We start from the raw sequence: 27,412 nt of genomic DNA on the forward strand, positions 1-27,412 counted from the left end.
TTATAAATTACATATCTTCCAGGTAAGGTTCGTGGAACTCTTTATATAATTACAGGAACAAAGTCCATGTATCACTACTTCACAAGTTACATCCTTGGTTTTTGACTCATGACTGAATATCCGCTTGTTGCAGAGATCGGACAGTACTGATATAGAATGAGATTTTCACTCTGCAGCGGAGTGTGCACTGATATGAAACTTCCTGTCAGATAAAACTTGTGTGCCGGACCGGGACTCGAACTCGGGTCCTTTGCCTTTCGCGGGCAAGTGCTCTACCATCTGAGCTACCAAAACACGACTCACGTCCCCTCCCCACAGCTTCACTTCTGGTAGTACCTAGTCTCCTACCTTCCAAACTTTACAAAAGCTCTCCTGCGAACCACAGTTTTAATCTGCCAGGAAGTTTCATATCAGCGCACACTCCACTGCAGAGTGAAAATCTCATTCTGGAAACATCCCCAAGGCTGTGCCTAAGCCATGTCTCCGCAATATCCTTTCTTTCAGGAGTGCTAGTTTGGCAAGGTTCGCAGCCTAGGTTCGTAGGAAAGTTTCGGTAGAGTTTGGAAGGTAGGAGACGAGGTACTGGCAGAAGTGAAGCTGTGAGACGTGCTTGGGTAGCCCAGATGGTAGAACACTTGCCGCGAAAGACAAAGGTCATTATTTCGAGTCTTGGTTTGGCTTACAGTTTTAATCTGCCAGGAACTGTCAGTACTGATATAGTCAGTTGTGGACAGCTGTCAAAATGTGTCCGTCACAGATGCAGGTTGGGGAAGTCCTGCTCTGACCAAGGCCTTAAGGAACTTGTGGCATTGCCTGTCGTAGTGTGAACATCCTAGTATGACGTGGTTGAGGTCTACAGTCTCATTTTGATCGAATTCGCAACACGCAGATGGCTGAACTGTCCTTTCGCCACTACGAGCTTCAGTTTGGCGGAAAGACAGCACAACACGTTGCAGAAAGACTTTAAAGGTTTAGTTGACGATAAAAAAGTACCGAAACACAATGACTGACAGACAGGGTTCGTTGTTCTCGACACCATGAAGCACTTTGTGCAAATTTCAAGGCGTTGAGCACGCGATGAAATTCTTGCTACGTATAGTACATTTTCTGACGACCCAAGCGATATATCACAGTCAGTTGCCACATTTTTGGATAGAATCGAACGCCGAATGTTGAAACTTCATATATTACTACAAAATTACGTTGGTTAAACCAATGGTCGGGACTGGAAAGATTTTTCAGCTGAAAACCTGCTGTGGTTCTGTTCATGAACGGAAAACGAGATCAGGAATGAAAATTAAAACATCGGGAAAAGTTTCCTGACCTTGTATTTTAAGTGGATTTGACTGCTCAGTTACCACAGTGAAACGCTACAATAGGAGGAACAACTAATTCCTGGTTTGGTTGGTACACACTAAAAAAGAAAATCACATTGCGGAACGGACAAATTCTGACAAAAAGCACCATCCAGTTCCCTAAGTTCTCTAGCATGAAGGAAAACATGTTCCGCGAAAAATTCACTGTGGTCTAGGAAGAATTAGAATGATAGTTTTCTAAGCGTCTTGAGAATATTGCTGATCTTAAATCTGTTTTTGAACTCTTTTTAGAGACAGTTTGCCATTTTAGTAGAAAGCGGCCCTGTGCATGTGCAGATGGAACTGATTGACCCCCAATGAAATTCCCGTTTAAAAGACCAATACTGTTGCAAATGTCCAGGAGGTCTACGTCTCCACAATGAGTTGGCAAGTATATAAAATATTTCAATTAATATACGCGTGTGAAAGGCTTTTTTCGATAATGAAACTTGATTAACGGTCCGTAAGAAGTAACCAGAGTGAAAAAGTTTGTGAAACCGTCCGTGTTTCTCCGAATGGCTATAGTTTTGTATAAGAGAAAAATTACATAATGTCTTCAACACGGAATGAATAATTAAATAAAACAAAATAATTCCTTTGTTTGCGATCCATGTTGTTGAAAAATTTTAATTATAAAATGAAGACGTATGCAGTGCGACTGAATTCTCTTTTACACTGAAGGAACAAAGACACTGGTACATCTGCCTAATATCGTGTTGGGCCGCCGCGAGAACGCAGAAGTGCCGCAATACGACGTCGCATTGACTCGACTTATGTCTGAAGTAATAATGGGGGGAACTGACACCATGAATCCTGCAGGGCTGTCCACAAATCTGTAAGAGTATGGGGAGGTGGAGATCTCTTCTGAACAGCACGTTGCAAGGCATCCCAAATATGCTCAATAATATTCGTGCCTGGGGAGTCTGGTGGCCAGCGGAAGTGTTTGCACTCAGAAGAGTGTTCCTGCAGCCACTCGATAGCAATTCTGGACTTGTGCGACTTCCATTGTCCTACTGGAATCGTCGAAGCCCGACGAAATGCGCAATGGACATGGATGGATGCAGGTGATCAGACAGGATGCTTAAGTACGTGTCACCTGTCAGGGTCGTATCTAGACGTATCAGGTTTCCTGTATCATTCTAACTGCACACGCTCCACACCATTACAGAGCCTCCACCAGTTTGAACAGTCGCCTGCTGTCATGCAGAGTCCGTGGATTCATGGGGTTGTCTCCGTATCCGTACACGTCCATACGCTTGACTGATTTGAAACCCGAATCGTCCATCGGACAACATGTTTCCGGTCATCAACAGTCCAATGTCGGTATTGACGGGCTCTGGCGAGGCGTAAATCTTTGTGTCACGCAGTCATCAAGGGTACACGAATGGGACTTCGGCACCGAAAGCCCATGTCGGTGGTGTTTCATTGAACGTTTCGCACTGAAATCTGCAGCAATTTGTGGAAGGGTTACACTTATGTCAAGCTGTACGATTCTCTTCGGTCGTCGTTGGTCCTGTTCTTGTATAATCTTTTTCCGGCCTTAGCAATGCCGGAGATTTGATGTTTTATCGGATTCCTGATGTTCACGGTACACTCGTGAAATGGTCGTACGGAAAAGCCCCCACTTCATCGCTACGTCGGAGATGCTGTGTCCCGACGTGCGCCGGCTATAACACCACGTTCAAACTCACTTAAATCTTGATAACCTGCCGTTGTAGCAGTAGTAACCGATCTAACAACTGCGCCAGTCACTTGTTGTCTCATACAGGCGTTGCCGACCGCAGCGCAGTATTCTACCTGTTTTCATTTCTCTGTATTTTAATACGCATGCCTATACCAGTTTCTTTGGAGCTTCAGTGCACATGCGGCGTGTTGGCTGTTTCCCTTTCTACCCCCTCCGAATACTCAGACAGTATGCCGTGATAAAGGGGAAGTGTGTAATCACGTGAGAGAGGTGTGGCACTCATGCCAGAGCACTGCTTACGTCCGAACTCTTGCTTGTCCCCAATATACCTCGTGAACCAGATCTCCAATGACAGAGTTTCGAAGGTAGTTCATGAATATCTTCTGTTGTGGTAAAATTGGCCGAAAAGTCTCCATAGGTCCGTAGAGAGTGAGAATATAATAAGGGTTCATTCAGTATGTTCCAACAATCACCCTTGTTCCTGTGAAAATACTTGTACCTTCCAAATCGTGAAGAAGCCTTTAACGCGTTGCCGCGCGGACACGAGCGGACATAGCTGAGGTCAACAACTACCGTCACTTGCACACTAGCAGTCACAATCTCCCCTCTGCTAAGTACAGCATGTATTTTCGTGGTGGGTGTGGCTGCATAAAAGTAAATTTCAATACGTTGAACTAGATACTGTAGTCTGGCTCACTTGCTGAACTCTGGTGTCAACTCAGTCAAAATATTTAAAGTAAAAATAAATGTCGTGTGACTAGGGCCTCCCATCGGGTAGACCGTTCGCTGGGGGCAAGTCTTTCGATTTGACGCCACTTCGGCGACCTGCACGTCGGTGGGGATGAAATGATAATAATTATGACAACACAGCACCCAGTCCCTGGGCGAAGAAAATCTCCGACCCAGCCCGGAATCGAACCCGGGCCCTTAGGATTGACATTCTGTTGCGCTGACAACATTTTTTCTTTAATCTCATTTTGTTCTTTATTGTTCGTTGACTTTCTTCGCGGCGGACGTCCGATGACACTCGTTCAGGTTCTTCGTTGATCCGTTCACTCAGTTTTTTTTTTTTTTTTTTATTACAGAGGGTAGCTAAAACCAGCTACCGGGGGCAGACAAGTAACGTTCTAGTATCACTGCTTAAAACATTTATTGATTATTACGGCAGCTGTTTCGGTAGATTTCCATTTTAAAGTAACAGCGTATACAAAGTTTGAGTATTACAATGTTCAATAGTTCCATAGGAATTATGTAAGTCGAGAATTTCGTGAGTTATTGAGGTATAACTGAAATTGCAGTCACAGTTTTTATTATCACGACTTACACAAAGAACTACGTTGTAATTAGTTTTTATATTTCTAATTTATGTAAGCAAGAGCGAGACTTCCGTCTTATATTTACGTAAAATTCTAAAATAACAATTTTACGCCGATTTTGTGATGTTTTGTACTGTGTAGAGTAATATTTTGATACAATGCTCTAGATATTTCCTGTAATGGTTTGGCAGTCACACCACTGATGTTTTGTACACACATAAAAAGTTTTGCATCACCATGGTTCCCAGAACTCCTGAAGACAGTGAAAGGTGGCTACACTGAGCCACAGCGCCAGAGATTGCGCCAAAGAGTTTTATTCCGTCGCCTCCACTGGCAGTGCTTGTCGAGAACTCGTAGTAGGCAGTGCTTGTTGAGAGGTAGTAGGAGTGAAGTGCTTGTCGAGATGTGGCAGTAGTGGAGAGTGCTTATTGAGAAGTAGCAGTAGGCAGTGCTTGTTGAGATGTAGCAGTGGTGAGTCGTTGTTGAGAGGTTCCCATGGAGAGTGCGTGTTCAGATGTTGTCATATTGTTTTGATGGGCTAGACACCAGATGTTGTTAGAATAGGGATGCTGTAATGTGCTTTTCGTCAATATGTATGAAGGTAAAAAAATTCCTTATTTTTGTATTATTTCAATGTCTTAAATAATGCGTCATTACAGGTTCAGTCAACAAAGCATCTGGCTTGTGTTCTTGTATTAGAGTGTAATTCTGGTTGTCTTGCGCAATTACAGTATTTCTATTTTTTTTAATTACTTCAGTATAAATGATATTTAAAATCTCTTGTCTTATTGAAGAAGAACCGTGCCAGATGTGTACGTTGAATCACACTTCCACACACAGAACAATTACACTTGTGTTTTGGTTTCGTAGGTTTTATAGTTTCTGGGGACTTAATTAATTAATTGTGTTAACGGAAATTTTCTTTCATTCTTTGTTGTTATTCTATGCAGTCAGATTGCGTACTAAAACTAATCAGGGCCAACCGTTTACGAGACCTCGTAATCGGACATGTTGTTGTTGTTGTTGTTGTGGTCTTCAGTCCTGAGACTGGTTTGATGCAGCTCTCCATGCTACTCTATCCTGTGCAAGCTTTTTCATCTCCCAGTACCTACTGCAACCTACATCCTTCTGAACCTGCTTAGTGTATTCATCTCTTGGTCTCCCTCTACGATTTTTACCCTCCACGCTGCACTCCAATACTAAATTGGTGATCCCTTGATGCCTCAGAACATGTCCTACCAACCGATCCCTTCTTCTGGTCAAATTGTGCCACAAACTTCTCTTCTCCCCAATCCTATTCAATACTTCCTCATTAGTTATGTGATCTACCCATCTAACCTTCAGCATTCTTCTGTAGCACCACATTTCGAAAGCTTCTATTCTCTTCTTGTCCAAACTATTTATCGTCCATGTTTCACTTCCATACATGGCTACACTCCATACAAATACTTTCAGAAAGGACTTCCTGACACTTAAATCTATACTCGATGTTAACATATTTCTCTTCTTCAGAAACGCTTTCCTTGCCATTGCCAGTCTACATTTTATATCCTCTCTACTTCGACCATCATCAGTTATTTTGCTCCCCAAATAGCAAAACTCCTTTACTACTTTAAGTGTCTCATTTCCTAATCTAATGACCTCAGCATCACCCGACTTAATTAGACTACATTCCATTATCCTTGTTTTGCTTTTGTTGATGTTCATCTTATATTCTCCTTTCAAGACACTGTCCATTCCATTCAACTGCTCTTGCAAGTCCTTTGCTGTCTCTGACAGAATTACAATGTCATCGGCGAATCTCAAAGTTTTTATTTCTTCTACATGAATTTTAATACCTACTCCGAATTTTTCTTTTGTTTCCTTTACTGCTTGCTCAATATACAGATTGAACAACATCGGGGAGAGGCTACAACCCTGTCTTACTCCCTTCCCAACCACTGCTTCGCTTTCATGTCCCTCGACTCTTATAACTGCCATCTGGTTTCTGTACAAATTGTAAATAGCCTTTCGCTCCCTGTATTTTACCCCTGCCACCTTTAGAATTTGAAAGAGAGTATTCCAGTCAACATTGTCAAAAGCTTTCTCTAAGTCTACAAATGCTAGAAACGTAGGTTTGCCTTTCCTTAATCTTTCTTCTAAGATAAGTCGTAAGGTCAGTATTGCCTCACGTGTTCCAGTGTTTCTACGGAATCCAAACTGATCTTCCCCGAGGTTGGCTTCTACTAGTTTTTCCATTCGTCTGTAAAGAATTCGTGTTAGTATTTTGCAGCTGTGACTTATTAAGCTGATAGTTCGGTAATTTTCACATCTGTCAACACCTGCTTTCTTTGGGATTGGAATTATTATGTTCTTCTTGAAGTCTGAGGGTATTTCGCCTGTTTCATACATCTTGCTCACCAGATGGTAGAGTTTTGTCAGGACTGGCTCTCCCAGGGCCGTCGGTAGTTCCAATGGAATATTGTCTACTCCGGGGGCCTTGTTTCGACTCAGGTCTTTCAGTGCTCTGTCAAACTCTTCACGCAGTATCATATCTCCCATTTGCTCTTCATCTACATCCTCTTCCATTTCCATAATATTGTCCTCAAGTACATCGCCCTTGTATAGACCCTCTATATACTCCTTCCACCTTTCTGCTTTCCCTTCTTTGCTTAGAACTGGGTTTCCATCTGAGCTCTTGATATTCATACAAGTCGTTCTCTTATCTCCAAAGGTCTCTTTAATTTTCCTGTAGGCGGTATCTATCTTACCTCTAGTGAGATAGGCCTCTACATCCTTACATTTGTCCTCTAGCCATCCCTGCTTAACCATTTTGCACTTCCTGTCGATCTCATTTTTGAGACGTTTGTATTCCTTTTTGCCTGTTTCACTTACTGCATTTTTATATTTTCTCCTTTCATCAATTAAATTCAATATTTCTGCTGTTACCCAAGGATTTCTACTAGCCCTCGTCTTTTTACCTACTTGATCCTCTGCTGCCTTCACTACTTCATCCCTCAAAGCTACCCATTCTTCTTCTACTGTATTTATTTCCCCCATTCCTGTCAATTGCTCCCTTATGCTCTCTCCCTGAATCTCTGTACAACCTCTGGTTCTTTTAGTTTGTCCAGGTCCCATCTCCTTAAATTCCCACCTTTTTGCAGTTTCTTCAGTTTTAATCTACAGGTCATAACCAATAGATTGTGGTCAGAGTCCACATCTGCCCCTGGAAATGTCTTACAATTTAAAACCTGGTTCCTAAATCTCTGTCTTACCATTATATAATCTATCTGATACCTTTTAGTATCTCCAGGGTTCTTCCATGTATACAACCTTCTTTCATGATTCTTAAACCAAGTGTTAGTTATGATTATGTTGTGCTCTGTGCAAAATTCTACCAGGCGGCTTCCTCTTTCATTTCTGTCCCCCAATCCATATTCACCTACTATGTTTCCTTCTCTCCCTTTTCCTACACTCGAATTCCAGTCACCCATGACTATTAAATTTTCGTCTCCCTTCACAATCTGAATAATTTCTTTTATTTCATCATACATTTCTTCAATTTCTTCGTCATCTGCAGAGCTAGTTGGCATATAAACTTGTACTACTGTAGTAGGTGTGGGCTTCGTATCCATCTTGGCCACAATAATGCGTTCACTATGCTGTTTGTAGTAGCTTACCCGCATTCCTATTTTCCTATTCATTATTAAACCTACTCCTGCATTACCCCTATTTGATTTTGTGTTTATAACCCTGTATTCACCTGACCAGAAGTCTTGTTCCTCCTGCCACCGAACTTCACTAATTCCCACTATATCTAACTTTAACCTATCCATTTCCCTTTTTAAATTTTCTAACCTACCTGCCCGATTAAGGGATCTGACATTCCACGCTCCGATCCGTAGAACGCCAGTTTTCTTTCTCCTGATAACGACTTCCTCTTGAGTAGTCCCCGCCCGGAGATCCGAATGGGGGACTATTTTACCTCCGGAATATTTTACCCAAGAGGACGCCATCATCATGTAATCATACAGTAAAGCTGCATGCCCTCGGGAAAAATTACGGCTGTAGTTTCCCCTTGCTTTCAGCCGTTCGCAGTACCAGCACAGCAAGGCCGTTTTCGTTATTGTTACAAGGCCAGATCAGTCAATCATCCAGACGTTGCCCTTGCAACTACTGAAAAGGCTGCTGCCCCTCTTCAGGAACCACACGTTTGTCTGACCTCTCAACAGACACCCCTCCGTTGTGGTTGCACCTACGGTACGGCTATCTGTATCGCTGAGGCACGCAAGCCTCCCCACCAACGGCAAGGTCCATGGTTCATGGGGGGGAATCGGACATACAGCGACTAAAAATTAGAAAGTATTTGCATTTCATATCTTAATAATTAAGCCCCCATGCACGTGGCGACCGGTGCTTCGGATCGTCCCTTGGAATTTTTCTGATTGTAAAAATAGTAGACAGTAGTATTGTTGTAGTAATTTGTAGTTTAGTAATTGTAGTCTGTATTGCATGAGTTGATTTGGTAATTGTCACTCTTTTAATGGTATATTGGCAGAATTTAATTTTTGATGTCTTGTATACAGTTCTGACAATTTTGTGCAATTGTGAAGGTTCTAATTGTTCGTTAGTCGTGTTTGTCGGGAAGTATTTCGTGTGAATGGTATTGTTGGAGATAAAGAGTCATTGTGTGTAATTTGCGTACAGTGACGAGTTTTGTATGTTTTGTAAATGATTACGCGATCGATGAAAGAGGCAAAAATGATGAATAGTGAGAATGAAGAAATTGTTAACATGGCGAACTTGCCAACACAGGAGAACATTATGATGAATAATGCAGTGGAAAACAATTTAATTAGTCGGGAAAATAGTCCGGAACCATTTCAAAATTTTTCTCAATCAGAAAATTCACAGAATACGAGATTAACGATAGAAGATTCTGAAATAGTATCGAACACAGATAGCTTTACAGCTATGACGAAAGAAGTTGGTTTTGCGGGAAATGTTAGGGGTGAAAAGAATTTCGAATCAATTAACATGGAGCAGTTGATGGGTGCTATATTACATTTGGGATCACAGATGGGAACTTTGCGATCTGAAATTAAAACTGATATAGGAACAATGGAAACACGGTTAGACTCACTGGGATCACAGTTAGGATCTGAATTAAAAACAGAGTTAGGGACAATTAAAACTGAGATGGGATCAATGGAAACACGGTTAGACTCACTTGGATCACAGTTATGATCTGAATTAAAAACAGAGATAGGGACAATTAAAACTGAGATGGGAACAATGGAAACACGGTTAGACTCACGAATAGGGACATGTTTCAAAAATATGAAAGATGAATTAAAGAAAGAAATCAGAGAAGAAGTACAACCGATTTTGAATTCTCACGATAATAGATTAATTGCAGTAGAGATTAGACAAAAGGAACAGGATAAAGAACAGGAAGAAAGAGATCGCGTGATGGTACAAATATTTTTAGAGTTAAATTTACAACGTGCACACGATAAGGAAGAAATATTTGAGAGAATCGAGCAATCCATACCAAATGACAGATTAAATAACCTAGCACAACAATATGAACAGTTAACTACCAAATGTGTCAATACTGAAACCCGAGTCGCGACACTTACGGAAGACGTAAATAAACAGAAACAACAATTAGGTGACTTATCGGAAAGAGATAGGGACAATTAAAACTGAGATGGGAACAATGGAAACACGGTTAGACTCACGAATAGGGACATGTTTCAAAAATATGAAAGATGAATTAAAGAAAGAAATCAGAGAAGAAGTACAACCGATTTTGAATTCTCACGATAATAGATTAATTGCAGTAGAGATTAGACAAAAGGAACAGGATAGAGAACAGGAAGAAAGAGATCGCGTGATGGTACAAATATTTTTAGAGTTAAATTTACAACGTGCACACGATAAGGAAGAAATATTTGAGAGAATCGAGCAATCCGTACCAAATGACAGATTAAATAACCTAGCACAACAATATGAACAGTTAACTACCAAATGTGTCAATACTGAAACCCGAGTCGCGACGCTTACGGAAGACGTAAATAAACAGAAACAACAATTAGGTGACTTATCGGAAAGAGTTGAGGAGATTTTAGATAAATTGTCAAGTCTTAGTTTAAATGGGGACAGAGATTCAGATGATACAGCACCATTGCCATTTGCAGAAACCGAAGAGTACCAGAATATAAATAAGCATGTTGAAAATCAGGGAAAATTTAATGAACGCGTCAAAAGGGAATTTGAGGCATTACGAAAGCAAGTCAAACAAATTGAAGGCGAAATCATAGGAAAAGACAGCAGAAGAAATTTAGAATCACAGACAGCAGAGGGCTTTGAAGAAAATAATTTATTTCATTTACGGCATGCAACAAGAGAGCGCCAGGCGCGCGAACTTGACAATAATCGTCATTGGGACTGGGACAGACGCGGTAGGTCTTTGTCGCCACGAGAAGAAAACTTTGACTATAAACACTTCTTAACTGTTCGGAAATTTAAGATCTTTCGCAATTCTAAGAACGACATACATCCATGTTCATGGTCAGGTCAATTTGCGTACGCACTTCCGCCAAATTTGCCACTAAGTCACAAACTGGAAATTATGTGCGGCTATTAAAGTCCTCAGGGGATTCACTACACTAAGTGAATATGTGCCGTAGCGTGCATAGGGCCCCGAGCTGTAGTGGTGCTATTTCCCTTTTAGTTTTCTGCACCGCTGCCTACTCTTTTACTATCCTTTGCATCTGTCAAAACAACTCTTCGACTATCAATCTATCTAGAGAGTCGGTAAAGAATAACGGGATATGACGATTTTACCCAAAAGAGATTTCGGAAATTACCATTTGGACTTATTGTATCTTCAGCAGCATTCATTCGTAGTTTAAACGAAATTTTACCTGTTTATCTTCGTGACAATATTACTTCATATGTTGCCGACATTCTTATTGCTAAACGTTCTTGGAGTGAGCACAACAAAATTTTGGATTCATTATTACGTATTTTTGCAAGAGTTGGCATTACAGTGAACTTGGAAAAACATTAGTACAAGAAACTTCATAGAAGTCACATGAGCTGGAGGTTTTATGGAAACTGTATAAATTTATGCTAATAGGAAGGAAGCTAACGACATGACATACCAACACTAGGTTTAGACCATTGACAGTTATTACACTGCATTTTTCGTGAGCAATTAAAGTAGGAAGTGACACTTGACACAAGAAATACTCCACATGTATGTTTCTGATTTGCCATGATTCTTGAAGTGGTGTACACACTGAAATATCACGATTATTCACACTTCGTAATCGTACTTACTTACTGAGAGTTATTCGAACTAAAGGCTGTTAGAGGTCATGTATGCATTTCTTTGGTTTAATGATGGACAAGGTAACCAAAATGTATCTTATAATTCATAATGAGTAGAAGATTTAGGTCAGATGGATTACACAGAGGTTGTGTGTTGACAGTGTGTCTTCGGATTGTATGGTATGATGAAGTTTGCATTAGGATTTTATCTGTACTTGTTCGAGGAGACTGACTAGAGGAAAGAGTTGTTATGGAAGTGAAATGATATTGGTAATAAGGTTTATATGTATCGACGTATTGAAGAGATATTATTGAGGTATTGAGATTTTGTGAAGTTGATGATTATTGGAGTTTTGGTGGACAAGAGGTAAGGTAAATGCTATTGACCATAAGGTCTATATGTATCGACGTAAGAGGTATTATTGAAGTATTAAGATTATGTGATGCTGATGATTATTGAAGTTTTGGTGGATGAGAGGTAAAGTAAGTGAGGAGCATTTTCTTTTTGTTGGTCTATATGGAACAAGGAGGATGAAGATAGCAGACTAGAACACTAAAGTGGAAGGAAGATTGTCTACACACACTTTGTTAAATCAATAAGCAGTACATACTTTTTTTTTTTTTTTGAGAGATGAAGTAATTGCATATCTTGGCTCACTGACAGTTGTTCAGCAACTGTACATTTTGATCTGGCTTGGCAAACATTGGTCTTGACATGATGACTATGACGTTGACTAACTATTATTGACTGTTATACATTGCTGCCACTACTACTTGATACACATGTCGAACATCAAACCTTTGACAGAATTGCATTTACACAGTTAACACTATTCAATTACACAGTAGTACTTAATGTGGATGAAAGATGAGTAAGTGTGTTTTGTGTGTTTTCCCTTCCTAATCCCAGAAATGTGGTACCGACATACCTCCCAAATATTATTTTACTTGTTTGTTGTGGCTTGCACTGACACCCATAAATATTATAGGTTTACTGATATTTGTGCATTTGTAATAGTTAATATGACAATTATCTGATATCATTTGTGTGTTTATTATAATTTGTATGTTTAGTGTAAAAGCATTGAGAATAATTTTGTAAAAGCAATTGTTTGTGCATTCAAACTGTTGTTCATGCCTGCACCGCTTCAACATTGATGTGTGCCACTTAGAAATGTTTAATTTCTGCTGATGAACTGTGTGATTAGTGATAGTGAATATTATGGACTGTTACTTGCACTTTTTCTACATGTTTGGTGCCACTAGGACATGTTTAATTTCTGCTGATAAACTCTGATGAACAGTGTGATTAGTGATAGTGAATATTATGGACTGCTGTCTGCACCTGTTCAACATTACTGGGTGCCACAGATGGAACTGCTTCTACTGAAATGAATTCACTTATTGGTGTCTGCACCTACTTAACATTACTGGATGCCACTGATGGACTGCTTCTACTGAGATAATGTCACTTGTTGGTGTCTGCACCTGCTCAACATTGCTGGGTGCCACTGATGGACTGCTTCTACTGAGATAATGTCACTTGTTGGTGTCTGCACCTGTCAACATTGCTGGGTGCCACTAATCGAACTGTTTCTGCTGAATGATGTCACTTGTTGGTGTCTGCACCTGTTCAACATTGCTGGGTGCCACTAATCGAACTGCTTATACTGAAAATGTCACTTGTTGGTGTCTGCACCTGCTCAACATTGCTGGGTGCCACTGGTGGAACTGCTTCTACTGAAATGAAGTCACTTGTGGTGTCTGAACCTACTCAACATTGCTGGGTGCTACTAATGGAACTGTTTCTGCTGAATGATGTCACTTGTTGCTGTCTGCACCTGTTCAACATTGCTGGGTGCCACTGATGGAAATGATTCTACTGAAATAATGTCACTTGTTCGTGTCTTCACTTGTTCAACATTGCTGGGTGCCACTAATGGAACTGATTCTGCTGAATGATGTCACTTGTTGGTGTCTGCACCTGTTCAACATTGCTGGGTGTCACTAATGGAACTGCTTCTACTGACATAATGTCACTTGTTGGTGTCTGCACCTGTTCAACATTGCTGGGTGCAACTGATGGAACTGCTTCTATTGAAATGTTGTCACTTGTCGGTGCCTGCACCTGTTCAACATTTCTGGGTGCCACTGATGGAACTGCTTCTACTGAAATAATGTCACTCGTTTGTGTTTGCACCTGTTGACCATTGGTGGGTGCTACTGCTGTAACTGTCAACTACTTGTTTCTTGAACTATGGAAAGCATTTATGTGAATATTTGTAGAAACTGACTTTTTGTGTATTGTGTAAACTATTATGTAAAGTCACATGTATGAAAGAATTTGTATTGCTTACTGTATTTTATATATTAGGTTATTGAAAGGTCAGTGCAAAGCCAAAATTTTATCTAATTATGTGATATTTATGTATTAATATTATCTTTAATTTTTCTCTGTATTTTTGTGGACGAATTTGGTGGTATTTTCACCACCAATGCTGGCAAAAATACCATCAAATTCTGGTCCGTGGAGGAAGGGCATATGAAAGGTGGCTACACTGAGCCACAGCGCCAGAGATTGCGCCAAAGAGTTTTATTCCGTCGCCTCCACTGGCAGTGCTTGTCGAGAACTCGTAGTAGGCAGTGCTTGTTGAGAAGTAGTAGGAGTGAAGTGCTTGTCGAGATGTGGCAGTAGTGGAGAGTGCTTATTGAGAAGTAGCAGTAGGCAGTGCTTGTTGAGATGTAGCAGTGGTGAGTCGTTGTTGTGAGGTTCCCATGGAGAGTGCTTGTTCAGATGTTTTCATGTTGTTTTGATGGGCTAGACACCAGATGTTGTTGGATTAGGGTTGCTGTAATGTGCTTTTCGTCAATATATATGAAGGTAAAAAAATTCCTTTTTTTTGTATTATTTCAATGTCTTAAATAATGCGTCATTACAGGTTCAGTCAACAAAGCATCTGGCTTGTGCTCTTGTATTAGAGTGTAATTCTGGTTTTCTTGCGCAATTATAGTATTTCTATTTTTTTAATTACTTCAGTATAAATGATATTTAAAATTTCTTGTCATATTGAAGAAGAACCGTGCCAGATGTGTACGTTGAATCACACTTCCACACACAGAACAATTACACTTGTGTTTTGGTTTCGTAGGTTTTATAGTTTCTGGGGACTTAATTAATTAATTGTGTTAACGGAAATTTTCTTTCATTCTTTGTTGTTATTCTATGCAGTCAGATTGCGTACTAAAACTAGTCAGAGCCAACCGTTTACGAGACCTCGTAATCGGACATACAGCGACTAAAAATTAAAACGTATTTGCATTTCATATCTTAATAATTAAGCCCCCATGCAACAGACGTTGACTGTGGTTATTGTATCACAGGCACAGTCCCTTTAACTGTTCAGAGGTGTCACTATACCCGCCCAAAGATGTAAACAAGGATGCATGAGCAGCGCCTATTAGAACAGAAGTGATGTTAAGGAGTAGTCTAGTGATTCAAATAAATGGAAAAGACAAAGAAACAAAAATTAACAACACAAGGGAACGGGTGACAGTGGTCACACCAAACTACATTGCCGTTTGACAGCTATGGTAGTAAGAGATTAATTATAAAATATATAAGGGGCGATTAGTCCACACTAATTCTTTGCTTACATATCTGTACTTATATACCCGTATCGGAATCACACTGTGTTGAATATGCGCTGCAGCTACGTCTTCAAACGGAAACTTTTTGACTGATAACATCAATTGTAAGTAAAATATGTAATAGATATAACAAACGGCAATGATCTAACAGAACGATCATACGTCACTAATAATGTAGTTACAAATGACGCGTTGCCTTTGAAAATGTAAAAGAGATAAGGCAACCATGCAGACTGTTATCGTATGCAGATAATAAATGTACAAGCGGGCTCTGTTAAACTAGCTACATTATTTATAATGGAAGAGAACAAATGCCAGTGATTACACAAAGCTGTATCGTCACTAGGATAATAACACCAAACGACGTATTGTACAATCGATTGTGCAGTAATTACACCAATACCACAGAACCAGTAACTGCGGTCGTCTAAAGTGATCACCACAGGAAGAAAGCAATTGCAACAAACGAAGTCTTGCCATTGAACGTATAAATGATGTAAAAGTAACTGAACTAGGTACTTCTTGTGCGCTGTTAATAAAGTAGAAGCGAGTTGTGCTGAATTTGCCACATGTCTGTGCAATGAAAGAACATACGCTAAAGCTGACTCATGGTTAGCACTAACGATGCACGAATAATACATGGAGTAACTGGTGAAACATAGATAAAGTAATTAAAAAAAAACAGCAAAAACGTTAAGTGTCGTCACACGAAGTGACCGGGAACAACGAATAGAAGGCATTACAAGATAACGTGTTTTCTGTGAACATGTGAAATGTTAAAATAGCTAAAGTAGATTCATTTATTCGTGTATTGACAGTTGTGTTAATGTTGTCACTATTATGTACAAATACAGAACTAATAAAGAGTAACAATCACTACACAATTAACCCAGACAAAGGAAAAATAGATACAATTGTGCACAGTACCAATAGAACAAGTGCCAGAAAATGCAACAAAGCCCATCGTCAGCCGCGACGTAAGTAACTGTAAAATATACTTACGAAGCGCTTATGCAAAACAATCAGGAACGGTAATTAAGATTTCACAGATTGTTCACAGTTTATGAAAAATGTAATTACAGAACACGAAATGTCATGAAAATGTGAAAGAACTAAAGCCACCAGTCTGGTGGTTATGGTATGCTGTTAATAAAATTTCAAGCGAGCTCCGTTAAACTGGCTACAATACTACACAACTGGAAAGAACAAATGCCAGTGTCTACACAAATCTGTATCGCCATTAGGTGGACATATCCGTACGACGTATTGCACAATCGATTGTGAAATAATTACATGCAATATAACAGGACGAATAATGTGACTTCCATTCGCAATATTCTGTGGTTCAGGGTTCTATACTTCTCTAGGAGTTTGAGGAGAGTGGGGAGATCGACCACCCACTAGAGTTTACGCCTACCGACTCCGCGGCGGTAACCCGCCGAGCAGACTGAACTTCGACGGCTCAGCAGACCGTCGGCTCCCCGCGAGTGCCTGACTTGGCACCAACCAACGGCAGTGACAAGTGCCGTTCCTCTCTTCCCCTTAGTCAAATTCAAGACAATCAAAAAGTCTCTTTTCATTCGTTCTCTGATCAGATGAATACTAAACGAACCCGCTACAGAAAAACTGCATTTTCGGAAGATACGTGCTTAGAAAATAATAATTAGTGAGTTCTGTGATGCTGGAAAATACACTCCTGGAAATGGAAAAAAGAACACATTGACACCGGTGTGTCAGACCCACCATACTTGCTCCGGACACTGCGAGAGGGCTGTACAAGCAATGATCACACGCACGGCACAGCGGACACACCAGGAACCGCGGTGTTGGCCGTCGAATGGCGCTAGCTGCGCAGCATTTGTGCACCGCCGCCGTCAGTGTCAGCCAGTTTGCCGTGGCATACGGAGCTCCATCGCAGTCTTTAACACTGGTAGCATGCCGCGACAGCGTGGACGTGAACCGTATGTGCAGTTGACGGACTTTGAGCGAGGGCGTATAGTGGGCATGCGGGAGGCCGGGTGGACGTACCGCCGAATTGCTCAACACGTGGGGCGTGAGGTCTCCACAGTACATCGATGTTGTCGCCAGTGGTCGGCGGAAGGTGCACGTGCCCGTCGACCTGGGACCGGACCGCAGCGACGCACGGATGCACGCCAAGACCGTAGGATCCTACGCAGTGCCGTAGGGGACCGCACCGCCACTTCCCAGCAAATTAGGGACACTGTTGCTCTTGGGGTATCGGCGAGGACCATTCGCAACCGTCTCCATGAAGCTGGGCTACGGTCCCGCACACCGTTAGGCCGTCTTCCGCTCATGCCCCAACATCGTGCAGCCCGCCTCCAGTGGTGTAGCGACAGGCGTGAATGGAGGGACGAATGGAGACGTGTCGTCTTCAGCGATGAGAGTCGCTTCTGCCTTGGTGCCAATGATGGTCGTATGCGTGTTTGGCGCCGTGCAGGTGAGCGCCACAATCAGGACTGCATACGACCGAGGCACACAGGGCCAAATCCCGGCATCATGGTGTGGGGAGCGATCTCCTACACTAGCCGTACACCACTGGTGATCGTCGAGGGGACACTGAATAGTGCACGGTACATCCAAACCGTCATCGAACCCATCGTTCTACCATTCCTAGACCGGCAAGGGAACTTGCTGTTCCAACAGGACAATGCACGTCCGCATGTATCCCGTGCCACCCAACGTGCTCTAGAAGGTGTAAGTCAACTACCCTGGCCAGCAAGATCTCCGGATCTGTCCCCCATTGAGCATGTTTGGGACTGGATGAAGCGTCGTCTCACGCGGTCTGCACGTCCAGCACGAACGCTGGTCCAACTGAGGCGCAAGGTGGAAATGGCATGGCAAGCCGTTCCACAGGACTACATCCAGCATCTCTACGATCGTCTCCATGGGAGAATAGCAGCCTGCATTGCTGCGAAAGGTGGATATACACTGTACCAGTGCCGACATTGTGCATGCTCTGTTGCCTGTGTCTATGTGCCTGTGGTTCTGTCAGTGTGATCATGTGATGTATCTGACCCCAGGAATGTGTCAATAAAGTTTCCCCTTCCTGGGACAATGAATTCACGGTGTTCTTATTTCAATTTCCAGGAGTGTAGATTGGGAAGCTATTTGAATTGCAGATCTAAGGAAATTCCTATGTTTCTCTGAAAAACCAACTGGATTTGACCTCACAAGGAAGTCATTGTAATGCTGAACTAAATTAGAACCAACCACAGCAAATGTGCGGACTGACTGTATAAATGGAAGCTAAGGACATCTCTGTAGTGCGATTATGAAACAGAAAGACACACAATCCAGTATATAGTGAGGAAATGTTCACTAAGAGCCAACACTGGACCATTTCAAGATCTCTTGAATGCGAGTGATGGTCCAGTTAACTACGTTTGTAATTTTAATATTTATAAATTTAGGAGGAAGGTCAGCATTGGCCTTAATTTTGACGATTTATTAACAGCAAAATCGAGTTTCGATCACAATGATGATCGTCAGTGCTTTAGCGTACAAATCAATGCTGGTAGTCACTGGTATCTAGTTATCAGCAGTAAGAGAAGCTATGAAACGATCACAATAACTCCTTATTGTGATCGTAGTCACTGGTGTCTAGTTATTAGCAGTAACAGAAGCTATGAAAAGGTCACAATAACTCGTTATTGTGATCGTTTCATAGCTTCTGTTACTGCTAATAACTGGACACCAGTGACTACGAGCTTTAATTTGTACGCTAAAGCACCGAAGACGATCATTATTTGATCGAAACTCGATTTTGCTGTTAATAAATCATCAAAATTACTGCCAATGCTGACCTTCCTTCTAATTTTATTTATCATATGGTCGTTGTGCACACAACACTCTATGGTGTCGCCAATCAACTCAGTATTTCTTTATGAATGTTACTCTTAGTACACGTTCATTAATATGATTTGTTTTAATGCCATACGATAAAAAAATTGATCCCCTAAGCCGAGTGCATTGCCCCACATAAACACTGCGCGAATGTGCCATTGTTTAAACTGTTCCTCAGAGTTTTCCGACGTAACTACCAGTGAGTTGTTTTTCCTTTTCTTTTTCTTGTGTGTTTCGTGATAACTATGTGGATTTGTGCTGTCCCTCATTGCAACAACAGCTTCGTGTATTAAACCATCCGCTCTGTAATAGTCTTGCTTCGTTCCGTGACGATAACAGATTAGAGATAATTTCTCGACAAGAAATGAGCGCCCGTGGTAGAGTCCAAAGCCACAAACTGATCGGGCAGTATGGTTTACTATTTTTTTTTTTTAAGAGAAACGCTGTGAGAGCTACCTTGATGCTGTATCTCCAGTGGTACAAAACTGTTATCGGCACATCAGAAATAAGCCCGTCAGGTCATCAAATATTTTAATTAATTAAGACAATAAGTTGATTAGTGATTTTATGTGCGTTGCGAGGGCGAACGCGATACCAAATTCACAGCTGTTATGCCATGGTACAGACGCATTGTCCATAACTTTTTTTATATTAAATAAAATTAATTCAGAAGTTGGTAATTTTTGAAAGGTGGCATTTTTCCTTCTAAGATAGCATTTTGGGCGATGGCAAAGTTCCTTAGTGAACTTTTGAGTTCGAGGTAATGTGTGCTGAGGTCGAATGTGTATAAGCTGGTCTGAAGACTGTTTATTTTCACACCTGATATACTTACGTTTGTCATTGGAAAACTTAATCACTATGAAGCATAAATGTTCTAATCATAGCGTAATGCACTCACGAAAAAAAAAAAATCGCAACACCTGAAAATAATTAATGTAGAGCAATGAAATTCTGAAAGGCGTAGGTAACATGTTTAAATGATTAACACTGCGAGATTACAGCTCAATGGAAGTGCGAGATAAGACATTGAAAATGTGAAGTGCTGGTACATTAATCATCGATGTAACCACCACAATGGTGAATGCAAGCATGCAGACGTGAGTGCATTATGCTGTACAGCTGCCGATTGTCAGTTTGTGGGATAGAGTTCCAAGCCTGTTGCACTTGGTCGGTCAATACAGGGAACGCTGCAGATGGATGACGCTGGATTTTTCGTTCCATTATGAGCCTCATGTGCTCGACTGGGGAAAGATCTGGTGGTCGAGCATGCCAAGGTAACATGTCGACACTCTATAGAGCACGTTGGATTACAACAGTGGTACATGGACGAGCGTTATCTAGCTGGAAGACATCCTCCGGAATGCTGTTCATGAATGGCAGCACAGCAGGTCGAAGCACCAGATTGGCGTACAGATTTGGAATCAGGGTGCATGAGATAACCACGAGAGTGTTCCTGCTGTCATACGAAGCCCCGCTCCAGACCATAGCTCCAGTGTATGTACAATGTGTCTAGCTCGTAGACTGGTTGGTTGCAGTTCTTAAAATGGCCTCCTTCTAACCAGCACAAGACCTTCACTGACACCGAGGCAGAAGCAGCTTTCATCTGAAAACACAACAGACCTCCACCCTGACCTCCAACGAGCTCTCGCTCGTCACCACTGAAGTCGCAAATTACGGTGGTTTGCGATCAATGCAACGCACCCTACAGAGCCTCTGGCTCAGAGGAGACTTTGAAGTAAGCGATTTGTAACAATTATTTGTGTCACTGTGGTGCCAACAGCTTGTAAAATTACTGCTGCAGATGTAGAACACTGCACCAGAGCCGTACGACAAATACGAAGGGGTTCCCTTCCTCTCAGTAGTGCCACCTGGCAGTCCGGAGCCCGTTCTTCTTGCGGCCGTAGATTGTTGTGAACACTGCTGCCAGCAATCATGTGCGGTGGCTACATTCCTGCCATTTCTTTCTGCAGTATCGGAGCACAAACATCTAGCTTCTGGGAGCCCTATTACACGACTCCACTCAAACTCAGTGAGGTGTTGATAATGGTGTCTTTATCGCTTGACTTACACTCAACAAGTCGAGTGTCAAAGGTAACTAACGCTCAAGACCGTTACAGCGTGTATTTAAGGCAAGCCTGATTTGCCCTCTCATATTGGCACTACTAACGCCACTCTAATGCGACTGGCGCGAAATTTGGATCAACATAATCTTTCGGATATAGAAACACGCCTACCAAGTTTCGTTTATGTCACAAAATGGGTACTTCATTCTTTTTGTGGGAGACTGTAGTTCCCAAAAGACAGGTTATGACACTGATTTTTAAATACCATCTTTTGAAAATGTAGCTAGTGTGGGGTTTAATATGGGACTGCGTTGAATTACAAAAGTATCGTTTATCTGAAAATGCGGCATCAGTCAGTTACGCATATTATTATATTCCACCTTGCTTTCCTTTCTTCATTGAGATCACATCCCTGCACTATGAAAACGGATTAGCTGTGCAGTCCTGTAAGGTTTTTAGAAAAAATTTGCTCTTCAGGGATCGTAATAATAGTTTTAATCAGAGCAAAATATAGTAAAGCGTCCTGTTATAACGGTATTTTGTTTCTTCACATTACCAAAGTTTCTCTCTTAAGCCTTGAATTGGTTTCAAATGTCCCCCTTGGTTGGATGCACAGTTTAAAATGCAAATGGTTCATACCACTGCTTATGGAATGAGCGATATATATTCTAAGCTCATTGTGTGCGGTTCTGAGCGTTCGTCGTCATGCATTTCCATTTTGAGAATGACTTTGTAATTAGCAAATTTTGTCATTGATATCACTTCACCCTGAATTTTAATCTCAATCCGGAACCACTCTTTTATTTCCGTCGTTGATCCTCTGAATTACAGATTGAACAGTAGAGAAAAGACGTTGGTCCTCGTCTTGCGCCCTTCTCTAACCCTGCTTTCCTTTCTTCATTGAACTCACATCCCTACACTATGAAAACGGATTAGCTGTGCAGCCCTGTAAGGTTTTTAGAAAAAATTTGTTCTTCAGGGATCGTAATAATTGTTGTTTTAATCAGAGAAAAATATAGTAAAGCGTCCTGTTATAACGGTATTTTGTTTCTTCACATTACCAAAGTTTCTCTCTTAAGCCTTGAATTGGTTTCAAATGTCCCCCTTCGTTAGATGTACAGTTTACAATGCAAATGTTTCATACCACTGCTTATGGAATGAGCGATCTATATTCTAAGCTCATTGTTTGTGGTTCTGAGCGTTCGGCGTCATGCATTTCCATTTTGAGAATGATGTTGTAATTAGCAACTTTTGTCATTGATATCACTTCACCCTGTATTTTAATCTCACTCCGGAACCACTCTATTATTTCCGTCGTTGATCCTCTGATGCACAGATTGAACAGTAGAGAAAAGACGTTGGTCCTCGCCTTGCGCCCTTCTCGAACCCTTCTTAATCGAAGCACTTCGATCCTCGTTTTTCATTCTTATCAATCCCCCATGTTTTTATACATATGGTATGTTATCCATTTTTCGCTATAACTTACACCTATTTTTCTGATAATTTTGAGCATCTTGCAACATTGTATGATGTCTATGCCGACAGATTTTATGAACATTTGTCTCATGTCCATTACCAAGTTCAATGACTGTACAGCCTCTTTGGTTCCATTACCTTTACTAAATACAAACTGTTCGTCATCTAAGACATCGTCAATTTTCTTTTCCATTTTTCTATATATTTATCACGTTAGTATTGGATGGACAGGCCGTTAAGCAGTTTGTGTGGTAATTTTAGCTGCTCTTAGTAGCTGCAGTATTGTGTGGATGACAATATTTCAACAGTCAGATGGTATAGCTCCAGTTCCGTAGACCCTGCACACCAACTTCAACTGTCGGTTTGTTGCCATTTTCACAAACTATTTTAGAAACAGCAAGAGAACGTTATCTATGCCTGAGTGGAGGGTCATAGAGAGAAAGAAATGTCCTGTGGTCTCATATTACAGCTGATGCAATTGTGCATGTCATATTGAAGTTCACCGTCGGCCCATGGCAAAGCCACCCGGGGTAGGGAGGGGGACATTGGCAGGAATAGGGTAGCGTTACGACACTCCCTCCCCCCTCCCCCCTCCCCCCCACTCCCACCCCCACCCGCACCGTTCCACCGTTTTCTCCCGTCCAAAAGGAAGCACTTGAGTTCTACGTTCTGCAGTGAGAAGACCCTTTGATAATGTTTTATTGATTTTACATGTTATTGAAGTTATGTAACGTCAGCATCACATTGACACGACGCAAGTGTCACACCCACATGACGCTGTTGTCGTTAATTTTCACCGAGCGAGGCGGCGCAGTAGTTAGTACACTGGATTGCTTTCGTGCGGACGAAGGTTCAAACCAGTGTCCGGCCATCCTGATATAGGTTTTCCGTGATTTCCTTAAATCGTTTAAGGCAAATACTGTGATGGATCCTTCAAAAGGACACGACCGCTTTCCTCCTCCATCATTTAGTAATCCATGCTGATGGGACTGGGACCATCGCATTCTCACACTATTCACTTGAGAGTGATTGTGTGTGTACTTATATGTGTGTGTGTGTGTGTGTGGAATAGACACATGACAGTTATGTGCATGTGTGTATGAATGACAGTGTGCATATATGTATGTGTCTATGTATAGTTATTTTATCATATCTGGTGTTGCATTGATAGTCCTCCACACCCTATAACTATTGTAGACATGGAAAACTATATACACAGAGAAAAACAGAGCGAATAACGTATTGGTACAATATTGTTTCTAGAAATTACCTAGTTTTTAAAATCTCTGAAAATCATTTTCACTACTGCATATATAAACCGTACAAAAAGCAAATTGGTAGATGTACTCGTAACAGTGTGAAAAATGTACCTTTGCAGTACTGTATACAGAGGTTATCATTTTTTTTCTAAAATGTATTTTTCACAGCTGTATATGTATAAAATCTGTTTATGATCAAAAATGTATTTACGCTTATTTAACTGTTACGACTTACACAAGAACAATTCTAATTATTTGCATTGTGATTTGTACCACTGGATATCGACGCCTTACATTGCATTCGGCTTGGTGGGTTGCCTCACCTGTCTGGTGAGTTAATAGCTAGCCTCCTCTACTGTGAGTCTTACCTGCCCACCTCCCCACCTCTGAGTGCAAGTTGTTAAGTTTATTCTAAGCTTTGGAATATTATGGTGCGACCACAAGAACAATTTATTATTCGTATTATTCTTTCTTTATTCATATATACAGATACAAATCATCACATCATTTATGTATGTTAAATGTGTTTCGGTAATTTTAATGAACCCTTAGTCTAAAGAACCAGAGACGGTAGGTACTTGCAGCATGTTTCGATAATACATATTTTCAGTATTTTTCTGCCGATAGTGTTTCATAGTGTTCCTACAGAGTAATCATAAGCTTTCGCTACTTGAGCTATTGTAGACGGAAGATCTATTTTACTGTATGTGTTGTTGTTGTTGTTGTTGTGGTCTTCAGTCCTGAGACTGGTTTGATGCAGCTCTCCATGCTACTCTATCCTGTGCAAGCTTTTTCAGCTCCCAGTACCTACTGCAACCTACATCCTTCTGAATCTGCTTAGCGTATTCATCTCTTGGTCTCCCTCTACGACTTTTACCCTCCACGCTGCCCTCCAATACTAAATTGGTGATCCCTTGATGCCTCAGAACACGTCCTACCAACCGATCCCTTCTTCTGGTCAAGTTGTGCCACAAACTTCCCTTCTCCCCAATCCTATTCAATACTTCCTCATTAGTTATGTGATCTACCAATCTAATCTTCAGCAATCTTCTGTAGCACCACATTTCGAAAGCTTCTATTCTCTTCTTGTCCAAACTATTTATCGTCCATGTTTCACTTCCATACATGGCTACACTCCATACGAATACTTTCAGAAATGACTTCCTGACACTTAAATCATACTGGATGTTAACAAATTTCTCTTCTTCAGAAACGCTTTCCTTGCCATTGCCAGCCTACATTTTATATCCTCTCTACTTCGACCATCATCAGTTATTTTGCTCCCCAAATAGCAAAACTCCTTTACTACTTTAAGTGCCTCATTTCCTAATCTAATTCCCTCAGCATCATCCGACTTAATTAGACTACATTCCATTATCCTTGTTTTGCTTTTGTTGATGTTCATCTTATATCCTCCTTTCAAGACACTGTCCATTCCATTCAACTGCTCTTGCAAGTCCTTTGCTGTCTCTGACAGAATTACAATGTCATCGGCGAACCTCAAAGTTTTTATTTCTTCTCCATGAATTTTAATACCTACTCCGAATTTCTTTTGTTTCCTTTACTGCTTGCTCAATATACAGATTGAACAACATTGGGGAGAGGCTACAACCCTGTCTTACTCCCTTCCCAACCACTGCTTCCCTTTCATGTCCCTCGACTCTTATAACTGCCATCTGGTTTCTGTACAAATTGTAAATAGTCTTTCGCTCCCTGTATTTTACCCCTGCCACCTTTAGAATTTGAAAGAGAGTATTCCAGTCAACATTGTCAAAAGCTTTCTCTAAGTCTACAAATACTAGAAACGTAGGTTTGCCTTTCCTTAATCTTTCTTCTAAGATAAGTCGTAAGGTCAGGATTACCTCACGTGTTCCAGTGTTTCTACGGAATCCAAACTGATCTTCCCCGAGGTTGGCTTCTACTAGTTTTTCCATTCGTCTGTAAAGAATTCGTGTTAGTATTTTGCAGCTGTGACTTATTAAGCTGATAGTTCGGTAATTTTCACATCTGTCAACACCTGCTTTCTTTGGGATTGGAATTATTATATTCTTCTTGAAGTTTGAGGGTATTTCGCCTGTTTCATACATCTTGCTCACCAGATGGTAGAGTTTTGTCAGGACTGGCTCTCCCACGGCCGTCAGTAGTTCCAATGGAATATTGTCTACTCCGGGGGCCTTGTTTCGACTCAGGTCTTTCAGTGCTCTGTCAAACTCTTCACGCAGTATCATATCTCCCATTTGATCTTCATCTACATCCTCTTCCATTTCCATAATATTGTCCTCAAGTACATCGCCCTTGTATAGACCCTCTATATACTCCTTCCACCTTTCTGCTTTCCCTTCTTTGCTTAGAACTGGGTTTCCATCTGAGCTCTTGATATTCAAACAAGTCGTTCTCTTATCTCCAAAGGTCTCTTTAATTTTCCTGTAGGCGGTATCTATCTTACCCCTAGTGAGATAGGCCTCTACATCCTTACATTTGTCCTCTAGCCATCCCTGCTTAGCCTATTTGCACTTCCTGTCGATCTCATTTTTGAGACGTTTGTATTCCTTTTTGCCTGTTTCACTTACTGCATTTTTATATTTTCTCCTTTCATCAATTAAATTCAATATTTCTTCTGTTACCCAAGGATTTCTACTAGCCCTCGTCTTTTTACCTACTTGATCCTCTGCTGCCTTCACTACTTCATCCCTCAAAGCTACCCATTCTTCTTCTACTGTATTTATTTCCCTCATTCCTGTCAATTGCTCCCTTATGCTCTCCCTGAATCTCTGTACAACCTCTGGTTCTTTTAGCTTATCCAGGTCCCATCTCCTTAAATTCCCACCTTTTTGCAGTTTCTTCAGTTTTAATCTACAGGTCATAACCAATAGATTGTGGTCAGAGTCCACATCTGCCCCTCGAAATGTCTTACAATTTAAAACCTGGTTCCTAAATCTCTGTCTTACCATTATATAAACTATTTGATACCTTTTAGTATCTCCAGGGTTCTTCCATGTATACAACCTTCTTTCATGATTCTTAAACCAAGTGTTAGTTATGATTATGTTGTGCTCCGTGCAAAATTCGACCAGGCGGCTTCCTCTTTCATTTCTGTCCCCCAATCCATATTCACCTACTATGTTTCCTTCTCTCCCTTTTCCTACACTCGAATTCCAGTCACCCATGACTATTAAATTTTCGTCTCGCTTCACAATCTGAATAATTTCTTTTATTTCATCATACATTTCTTCAATTTCTTCGTCATCTGCAGAGCTAGTTGGCATATAAACTTGTACTACTGTAGTAGGTGTGGGCTTCGTATCTATCTTGGCCACAATAATGCGTTCACTATGCTGTTTGTAGTAGCTTACCCGCATTCCTATTTTCCTATTCATTATTAAACCTACTCCTGCATTACCCCTATTTGATTTTGTGTTTATAAACC

Source organism: Schistocerca americana, chromosome 7 (genome assembly GCF_021461395.2).
Source record: "Schistocerca americana isolate TAMUIC-IGC-003095 chromosome 7, iqSchAmer2.1, whole genome shotgun sequence".
In the NCBI taxonomy this organism is placed as follows: Eukaryota; Metazoa; Arthropoda; class Insecta; order Orthoptera; family Acrididae; genus Schistocerca; species Schistocerca americana.